The sequence below is a fragment of the Paramisgurnus dabryanus genome, unplaced genomic scaffold (genome assembly GCF_030506205.2).
Source record: "Paramisgurnus dabryanus unplaced genomic scaffold, PD_genome_1.1 h2tg000340l_1_22407__unclustered, whole genome shotgun sequence".
In the NCBI taxonomy this organism is placed as follows: domain Eukaryota; kingdom Metazoa; phylum Chordata; class Actinopteri; order Cypriniformes; family Cobitidae; genus Paramisgurnus; species Paramisgurnus dabryanus.
Genome location: NW_027394219.1, coordinates 7501 through 17500, shown reverse-complemented (window position 1 = coordinate 17500; position 10000 = coordinate 7501). Strand labels below are relative to the sequence as shown.

Sequence of the window (10000 nt, the reverse complement as noted above, 5' to 3'; positions counted from 1 at the left end):
GCCTTCCTTGGATGTGGTAGCCGTTTCTCAGGCTCCCTCTCCGGAATCGAACCCTGATTCCCCGTCACCCGTGGTCACCATGGTAGGCGCCTAAAGTACCATCGAAAGTTGATAGGGCAGACATTCGAATGAGTCGTCGCCGCCGCGGGGGCGCGCGATCGGCTCGAGGTTATCCTGAGTCACCAAAGCGGCCGGGGCGCGCCCGGAGACGCGTCCCGGATGGGTTTTGGGTCTGATAAATGCACGCGTCCCCGGCCCTCGCGGGCCGGGTCGGCGCTCGTTTGCATGTATTAGCTCTGGAATTGCCACAGTTATCCAAGTACGGGTGGAGCGATCAAAGGAACCATAACTGATTTAATGAGCCATTCGCAGTTTCACTGTACCGGCCGTGTGCACTTAGACCTGCATGGCTTAATCTTTGAGACAAGCATATGTTACTGGCAGGATCAACCAGGTAGTAGCCGTAGGAGAGCCTCGCTCTGACCCGGGGTTCACGCGGCGCGGGTCCCGGTTTCCACCCCCCGGGGGGAGTGGGACCGGGGCCACTCTCGTGTGGCTCTCCCCTCTCGTAGGCTGAGGGGCGGCCGGGTGGGCCGTAACCGAGGAAAGGTGCGTTTCGCGGGGCCGGGTGGCCGCGACGGGCCGGGGGCGTCTCCGCCCTCGGTCGCCGAGGCCCTCGCCGGCCGCCGGTGGCGGACCTTCGCGTCTGACGGACCGTCTGAGTCTCCCGCGGAAAGGGTCGGGCGGGCTCCGGAGAGCCCCCCTGGAGGCGAGAGCGCCGGGTCGGGGAGGAACCGACCGCCCATGGCGGCCGACGCGCTAACGTCGGCCGGGCGGAGGCCTGCCCCAGGCGCAGTTCGATTTCCAGAATCTCAGGGCCATGACACACAAAGCGTATCCGGGCGTCACCCCGTAACGGGTCATTAAGGCTGAGACGTGGGCGGCCCTGTCCCGCCCGGGGTTTCGTTTAGCGGCCGACGCCGGTTCGTTTTGCGGCCGAACGACGCCGGTTCGTTTAGCGGCCGAACGAAGCCGGCTCGTTTAACGGCCGAGGCCAGCCGGGTTCGTCCCTTCCTTGGATGATTTACCATTCGTAATAAGAATCGTCACTACCTCAGTGCAGAGGGACTTTTTCGAGGCATTTGTGTCCGCTCGAGAGGCCTCTCGCTGGGCTCGAGAGGTCCTGGGATCCGGTAGCCTATCACCTTGGAGAGTCAGCGAGGTGCTCTTCCCTATATACCCGATGGCACCTGTTCGGGCCACCGTCCCCTGCTGGACGGGGCCCGGCTCTGTACCGCCCCAGACAGAGCGCCTTCGTCGGTCACGAAGGCAGGGTCGTGGACCCTGGAAGCGCACGAGCCACCCGACTCGGCTTCCATAGCGGCTGGCGGCCCTGGCCCGCCCGAGACGAAGCGCCTTCGTCGGTCAGACAGATAGGGTCGAGGACCCTGGAAGTGCGAGAGCCACCCGACTCGACTTCCACGGCGGCCCGGAGGCCGGGCCCGTCCCCGTCCGTGCCCGGGGACGGGGCACCTTCGTCGGTCAAACGCGTTGGTCTTGGACCCTGGAAGTGCACGAGCCACCCGACTCGACTTCCATAGCGGTCGGCGGCCCCGTACCGCCCCAGACAGAGCACCTTCGTCGGTCACGAAGAGAGGGTCTTGGACCCTGGAAGTGCACGAGCCACCCGACTCGACTTCCATAGCGGTCGGCGGCCCTGTCCCGCCCCAGACGATGCACCTTCGTCTGTCACACAGATAGGGTCTTGGACCCTGGAAGCCGTCCCCCTCGACTTCCGTAACGGTCGGCGGCCCTGTCCCGCCGCAGACGGGTCACCACTCCGTCTGTCTGTAGGGTCTTGGACCCTGGAAGCCGCCCCACTCGACTTCCATCGCGGTCGGCGGCCCTGGCCCGCCGCAGACGGGTCGCCACTCCGTCTGTCTGTAGGGTCTTGGACCCTGGAAGCCGCCCCACTCGACTTCCATCGCGGTCGGCGGCCCTGGCCCGCCGCAGACGGGTCGCCACTCCGTCTGTCTGTAGGGTCTTGGACCCCGGAAGCCGCCTCACTCGACTTCCATCGCGGTCGGCGGCCCTGTCCCGCCGCAGACGGTGTGCCACTCCGTCTGTCACACAGATACATAAGGGTGTCTCGGAACCCCGGACGCCGACCGAGACGAAACGCGTGGGGTCGGTGCGCCCGAGAGGGTAGGGTGCCCCGGGGCCGGCCGCTCGCCCGACCGGCTTCCGGGACTCCTTGACCGCTCGGGAGACCTATCCACGCGCCCGCCCGACCGGCGGCCGGGGGCCCTCGACCGCCACACGCGTACCGACGACCGGGGGGTTTCCGTTTTACGGCCGACGCCGAGATCCTTCGACGGTTCCAACATGGGTTGTTACGCTTTTGTGTTCGCCCGTGTCTGAGCATATATGGTCGGGTCGAACCTTTGAGGCCGTAGCCTGGAGATCCAGGGCGGATCTTATCTCACAACACGTGTGTCTTTGAGGCCGTAGCCTAGATCCAGAGACTTTAGGATCTTTTTAGCAGTTTTAAGGCCGTAGCCTTGATCCAGGGCGGATCTTTTGAGCAGCTTTAAGGCCGTAGCCTTGATCCAGGGCGGATCTTTTCACAGGTTTTAAGCCGAAGCGCCTTGATCCAGGGACTTTTGGATCTTTTTTTGCCGTTTTTAGGCCGTAGCCTTGATCCAGGGCGGATCGTTTTGCGGCCGTAGCCGAGTTCCATCACCCAAGGTAGCTTTAGTTTTTAGGCATTAGCCTTGATGATCCAGGGCGGATCGTTTTGCGGCCGTAGCCGAGTTCCATCACCCAAGGTAGCTTTAGTTTTTAGGCATTAGCCTTGATATGATCCAGGCCGGATCTTTCCGCCTAGGCGGCATGCGGATATGGGTTACCCGTCTTTCGACACTCGCCCGGGGCGCTGCCTCACATCAGACGCCCTTCGTCCGTTCCAACCGTTCCAGTTCTTTTAACGGTTTTTCGTTCATCGCACACCGACGCGCACAGACCTTTCTTGGGATCTGCCGCAGGGAGGGAGGACGCTGGAGGTCCACTTTCGAAGCAACCCATCCCTATATACCCGATGGCACCTGTTCAAACGACCGCCCCTTGAGAGAAGGGGCCCTTCCCGTGGCTCGTCCGGGAGGAGGCGCCCGCGTCGGAAGGCGCCGTAAGGTCGGAGACCCTGGAAGTGCACGAGTCACCCGCTTTTACCTCCAGGCCCTCTGTCGTACTTCTCGTGTCCGCTCACGAGACCTCGTTTCGGCTTTATGGAAGTGCACGAGTCACCCGCTTTTGCCTTTTCTGGAAGTGCACGAGTCACCCGCTTTTGCTTCCAGGCCCTCTGTCGTACTTCTCGTGTCCGCTCACGAGACCTCTCTTCGGCCTGGGGGTGCGCCACGTACACCCCCGCGTCCGCATTCGAGTCACCTCTTCGGGCTCATGAGGTAGGGTCGGTGACCCTGGAAGTCAGAGACTTCCAGGCCTTCTGTCGTACACCCTCGCGTCCGCTCACGAGACCTCTCTTCGGCCTGGGGGTGCGCCACGTACACCCTCCCGCGTCCGCTTTCGAGTCACCCATCTGGGCTACGGAGGTAGGGACGTGTGCCCTGGAAGAACCAGACTTCCAGGAGGGAGGGCCGCCCTGTCAGGCCCGCTTTCGAGTCACCCATCTGGGCTACGGAGGTAGGGACGGGTGCCCTGGAGGAACCAGACTTCCAGGAGGGAGGGCCGCCCTGTCAGGCCCGCTTTCGAGTCACCCATCTGGGCTACGGAGGTAGGGACGGGTGCCCTGGAGGAACCAGACTTCCAGGAGGGAGGGCCGCCCTGTCAGGCCCGCTTTCGAGTCACCCATCTGGGCTACGGAGGTAGGGACGTGTGCCCCGGAGGAACCGGACTTCCAGGAGGGAGGGCCGCCCTGTCAGGCCCGCCTCGGAGTCACCTCTCTGGGCTAAGGAGGCAGGGACGTGTGCCCTGGAGGAACCAGACTTCCAGGAGGGAGGGCCGCCCTGTCAGGCCCGCTTTCGAGTCACCCATCTGGGCTACGGAGGTGGGGACGGGTGCCCTGGAGGAACCAGACTTCCAGGAGGGAGGGCCGCCCTGTCAGGCCCGCCTCGGAGTCACCTCTCTGGGCTAAGGAGGCAGGGACGTGTGCCCTGGAGGAACCAGACTTCCAGGAGGGAGGGCCGCCCTGTCAGGCCCGCTTTCGAGTCACCCATCTGGGCTACGGAGGTGGGGACGGGTGCCCTGGAGGAACCAGACTTCCAGGAGGGAGGGCCGCCCTGTCAGGCCCGCCTCGGAGTCACCTCTCTGGGCTAAGGAGGCAGGGACGTGTGCCCTGGAGGAACCAGACTTCCAGGAGGGAGGGCCGCCCTGTCAGGCCCGCCTCGGAGTCACCTCTCTGGGCTAAGGAGGCAGGGACGTGTGCCCTGGAGGAACCAGACTTCCAGGAGGGAGGGCCGCCCTGTCAGGCCCGCTTTCGAGTCACCCATCTGGGCTACGGAGGTAGGGACGTGTGCCCTGGATGAACCGGACTTCCAGGAGGGAGGGCCGCCCTGTCAGGCCCGCTTTCGAGTCACCCATCCGGGCTACGGAGGTAGGGACGTGTGCCCTGGAGGAACCAGACTTCCAGGAGGGAGGGCCGCCCTGTCAGGCCCGCCTCGGAGTCACCTCTCTGGGCTAAGGAGGCAGGGACGTGTGCCCTGGAGGAACCAGACTTCCAGGAGGGAGGGCCGCCCTGTCAGGCCCGCCTCGGAGTCACCTCTCTGGGCTAAGGAGGCAGGGACGTGTGCCCTGGATGAACCGGACTTCCAGGAGGGAGGGCCGCCCTGTCAGGCCCGCTTTCGAGTCACCCATCTGGGCTACGGAGGTAGGGACGTGTGCCCTGGAGGAACCAGACTTCCAGGAGGGAGGGCCGCCCTGTCAGGCCCGCCTCGGAGTCACCTCTCTGGGCTAAGGAGGCAGGGACGTGTGCCCTGGATGAACCGGACTTCCAGGAGGGAGGGCCGCCCTGTCAGGCCCGCTTTCGAGTCACCCATCTGGGCTACGGAGGTAGGGACGTGTGCCCTGGAGGAACCAGACTTCCAGGAGGGAGGGCCGCCCTGTCAGGCCCGCCTCGGAGTCACCTCTCTGGGCTAAGGAGGCAGGGACGTGTGCCCTGGAGGAACCGGACTTCCAGGAGGGAGGGCCGCCCTGTCAGGCCCGCTTTCGAGTCACCCATCTGGGCTACGGAGGTAGGGACGTGTGCCCCGGAGGAACCAGACTTCCAGGAGGGAGGGCCGCCCTGTCAGGCCCGCCTCGGAGTCACCTCTCTGGGCTAAGGAGGCAGGGACGTGTGCCCTGGAGGAACCGGACTTCCAGGAGGGAGGGCCGCCCTGTCAGGCCCGCTTTCGAGTCACCCATCTGGGCTACGGAGGTAGGGACGGGTGCCCCGGAGGAACCAGACTTCCAGGAGGGAGGGCCGCCCTGTCAGGCCCGCCTCGGAGTCACCTCTCTGGGCTAAGGAGGCAGGGACGTGTGCCCTGGAGGAACCGGACTTCCAGGAGGGAGGGCCGCCCTGTCAGGCCCGCTATCGAGTCACCCATCTGGGCTACGGAGGTGGGGACGTGTGCCCTGGAGGAACCAGACTTCCAGGAGGGAGGGCCGCCCTGTCAGGCCCGCCTCGGAGTCACCTCTCTGGGCTACGGAGGTAGGGACGTGTGCCCTGGAGGAACCGGACTTCCAGGAGGGAGGGCCGCCCTGTCAGGCCCGCCTCGGAGGCCTCCCCTCGGGCAGGGGAGGCAGGGTCGGGGACCCTGGAGGAACCGGACTTCCAGGAGGGAGGGCCGCCCTGTCAGGCCCGCCTCGGAGGCCTCCCCTCGGGCAGGGGAGGCAGGGTCGGGGACCCTGGAGGTGCCGGACCTCCAGGGGGACGGAGGCCGAACCCGTGGCCGGGGAGGGTGAGCCTTGCCGGGCTAGGCTCGCGCGGGTTCGAAGGCCTGGTTCGAGAGGACCCCTTCCCCTATATACCCGATGGCACCTGTTCACACTACTGCCCTTTCGAGAGGGGACCCCGACCGGTCCGCGGCCGGGACGGCGCACCTCGGTCGGCCTCGGCGAGTGGGTCGGGGTGCCTGGAGGTGCGCGAGCGGCCCGCCTGGAAGTGCGCGAGCCACCCGACTCTGGCGGCCGGCGCCCCCGGGCCCGTGCCCGCGGCCGACTCGTCTGACCCGGCATCGTCAAGGTCACCAATACCACGGAGCGTCTACGACGCCCCGTTTCCGAGATATCGGCCAATGAACTGCCGGGCGCCGTATCTCGGCCGGGGAAGGTCCTACGGACTCGGGGCCGGGCTCGTCGGAAAGGTCTCGCCCGGGGCTTTCCGACGAGACCGGCCGCGGGTCCGTGCGACCCCGGGGGCCCGAGATACTTCCGGTCGAAAATTCGAATTTCGTTACCGCGCTGCTCCGGCGCCCCGGGTCCGGGGCCTTCGCCCTTCGGGTGGGTGGCTCCTCCGCGGGGGGCCTTTCGAACGAGCCCACCCGCGCGTCGCTAGCCCTTTCCGGGGCCGAGATACGGCCTACCCCCGCGGGATTTTCCCACGGCCGTTTCTCGGGCGCCTCGGGTCCGGGGCCTTCGCCCTTCGGGTCGGTCGCTATGCCGGAGGGGAGCTTTCGAACGAGCCCTCCCTCGAGTCTCTGGCCCTTTCCCGGGCCGAGATACGGGCGGGTGGTCGCGGAATTTTCGCATCGTCCGGGGCTCCGGCGCCCCTAGCGTCCGCCTCGGAGGTCGCCCGGACGCGCGGCCGGTCTCGTTCGAAAGGTCCGTCCCGGGGCTTTCCGACGAGCCCGGCCTCGGGTCCGTGCGACCCCGCCCGCCGGAGATACGTCCGGTCGAAGCTCGCGGAAATTCCCGCGGCCGTATCTCGGGCGCCTCGGGTCCGGGGCCTTCGCCCTTTGGGTCGGTCGCTCCGCCGGAGGGGGCCTTTCGAACGAGCCTACCCGCGAGCCTCTAGCCCCTTCCCCGGCCGAGATACGGCGGTCTGTGCCCGGATTTTCCCACGGCCGTTTCTCGGGCGCCTCGGGTCCGGGGCCTTCGCCCTTCGGGTCGGTCGCTATGCCGGAGGGGAGCTTTCGAACGAGCCTACCCGCGAGCCTCTAGCCCTTTCCCCGGCCGAGATACGGCGGTCTGTGCCCGGATTTTCCCACGGCCGTTTCTCGGGCGCCTCGGGTCCGGGGCCTTCGCCCTTCGGGTCGGTCGCTATGCCGGAGGGGGGCTTTCGAACGAGCCTACCCGCGAGCCTCTAGCCCTTTCCCCGGCCGAGATACGGCGGTCCCTCCCCGGATTTTCCCACGGCCGTTTCTCGGGCGCCTCGGGTCCGGGGCCTTCGCCCTTCGGGTCGGTCGCTATGCCGGAGGGGAGCTTTCGAACGAGCCTACCCGCGAGCCTCTAGCCCTTTCCCCGGCCGAGATACGGCGGTCTGTGCCCGGATTTTCCCACGGCCGTTTCTCGGGCGCCTCGGGTCCGGGGCCTTCGCCCTTCGGGTCGGTCGCTATGCCGGAGGGGGGCTTTCGAACGAGCCTACCCGCGAGCCTCTAGCCCTTTCCCCGGCCGAGATACGGCGGTCCCTCCCCGGATTTTCCCACGGCCGTTTCTCGGGCGCCTCGGGTCCGGGGCCTTCGCCCTTCGGGTCGGTCGCTATGCCGGAGGGGAGCTTTCGAACGAGCCTACCCGCGAGCCTCTAGCCCTTTCCCCGGCCGAGATACGGCGGTCTGTGCCCGGATTTTCCCACGGCCGTTTCTCGGGCGCCTCGGGTCCGGGGCCTTCGCCCTTCGGGTCGGTCGCTATGCCGGAGGGGGGCTTTCGAACGAGCCTACCCGCGAGCCTCTAGCCCTTTCCCCGGCCGAGATACGGCGGTCCCTCCCCGGATTTTCCCACGGCCGCAGCACGGGCGCCTTTGCTCGGATCGACTCGCCCTTTGGGTCGGTCGCTCCACGCGAGGGGACCTTTCGAACGAGCCTACCCGCGAGCCTCTAGCCCTTTCCCCGGCCGAGATACGGCGGTCCCTCCCCGGATTTTCCCACGGCCGCAGCTCGGGCGCCCTTGCTCGGATCGACTCGCCCTTCGGGTCGGTTGCTCTACCGGAGCGGCCCTATCCAACGAGCCAACCCGCTTCTCTCTAACCCTAAGCCCGGCCGAGATACGGCGGTCCCTCCGCGGATTTTCCCACGGCCGCAGCTCGGGCGCCTTTGCTCGGATCGACTCGCCCTTTGGGTCGGTTGCTCTACCGGAGCGGCCCTATCCAACGAGCCAACCCTCGTCTCTCTAACCCTAAGCCCGGCCGAGATACGGCGGTCCCTCCGCGGATTTTCCCACGGCCGCAGCTCGGGCGCCTTTGCTCGGATGAACTCGCCCTTTGGGTCGGTTGCTCTACCCGAGCGGACCTTTCCAACGAGCCAACCCTCGTCTCTCTAACCCCAAGCCCGGCCGAGATACGGGGTACCACCGCCTGACCTTTAAACGGCCGTAACTCGGGCGCCTTTGCTCGGATCGACTCGCCCTTTGGGTCGGTTGCTCTACCGGAGCGGCCCTATCCAACGAGCCAACCCTCGTCTCTCTAACCCTAAGCCCGGCCGAGATACGGGGTACCACCGCCTGACCTTTAAACGGCCGTAACTCGGGCGCCTTTGCTCGGATCGACTCGCCCTTTGGGTCGGTTGCTCCACCCGAGGGGACCTTTCCAACGAGCCAACCCTCGTCTCTCTAACCCTAAGCCCGGCCGAGATACGGGGTACCACCGCCTGACCTTTAAACGGCCGTAACTCGGGCGCATTTGCTCGGATCGACTCGCCCTTTGGGTCGGTTGCTCCACCCGAGGGGACCTTTCCAACGAGCCAACCCTCGTCTCTCTAACCCTAAGCCCGGCCGAGATACGGGGTACCACCGCCTGACCTTTAAACGGCCGTAACTCGGGCGCATTTGCTCGGATCGACTCGCCCTTTGGGTCGGTTGCTCTACCCGAGGGGACCTTTCGAACGAGCCTACCCGCTTCTCCCTAACCCCAAGCCCGGCCGAGATACGGCGGTCCCTCCGCGGATTTTCCCACGGCCGCAGCTCGGACGCCCTTGCTCGGATCGACTCGCCCTTTGGGTCGGTTGCTCTACCGGAGCGGCCCTTTCCAACGAGCCAACCCTCGTCTCTCTAACCCTAAGCCCGGCCGAGATACGGGGCACCACCGCCTGACCTTTAAACGCCCGTAGCTCCGGCGCACAAAGTCCCAGGACTTCGCCCTTTGGGTCGGTTGCTCCACCGGAGGGGACCTTTCCAACGAGCCAACCCTCGTCTCTCTAACCCTAAGCCCGGCCGAGATACGGGGTACCACCGCCTGACCTTTAAACGGCCGTAACTCGGGCGCCTTTGCTCGGATCGACTCGCCCTTTGGGTCGGTTGCTCCACCCGAGGGGACCTTTCGAACGAGCCTACCCGCTTCTCCCTAACCCCAAGCCCGGCCGAGATACGGCGGTCCCTCCGCGGATTTTCCCACGGCCGCAGCTCGGACGCCCTTGCTCGGATCGACTCGCCCTTTGGGTCGGTTGCTCTACCGGAGCGGCCCTTTCCAACGAGCCAACCCTCGTCTCTCTAACCCTAAGCCCGGCCGAGATACGGGGCACCACCGCCTGACCTTTAAACGCCCGTAGCTCCGGCGCACAAAGTCCCAGGACTTCGCCCTTTGGGTCGGTTGCTCCACCGGAGGGGACCTTTCCAACGAGCCAACCCGCGTCTCTCTAACCCCAAGCCCGGCCGAGATACGGGGCACCACCGCCTGACCTTTAAACGCCCGTAGCTCGGGCGCCTTGGGTCGGATCGACTCGTCCCTTGGGTCGGTTGCTCTACCGGAGCGGACCTATCCAACGAGCCAACCCGCGCCTCTCTAACCCTAAGCCCGGCCGAGATACGGAGTACCACCCCTTGATATTCCCACGGCCGTAGCTCCGGAGCCCTTTGCCGC

The 10000-nt window shown here is 66.2% G+C and overlaps 1 non-coding gene across 1 annotated transcript in view; it reads right to left on the bottom strand.

Moving 5' to 3' along the window:
* The window catches only part of LOC135766343 (18S ribosomal RNA), a 1855-nt gene extending 1398 nt beyond the window's left edge, over window positions 1-457 (bottom strand). Inside the window, exon 1 of the ribosomal RNA XR_010541549.1 lies at window positions 1-457. This exon is cut by the window's left edge and continues 1398 nt beyond it. This is a non-coding gene — a ribosomal RNA (18S ribosomal RNA).
* Between the last annotated feature and the right edge of the window lie 9543 nt (window positions 458-10000).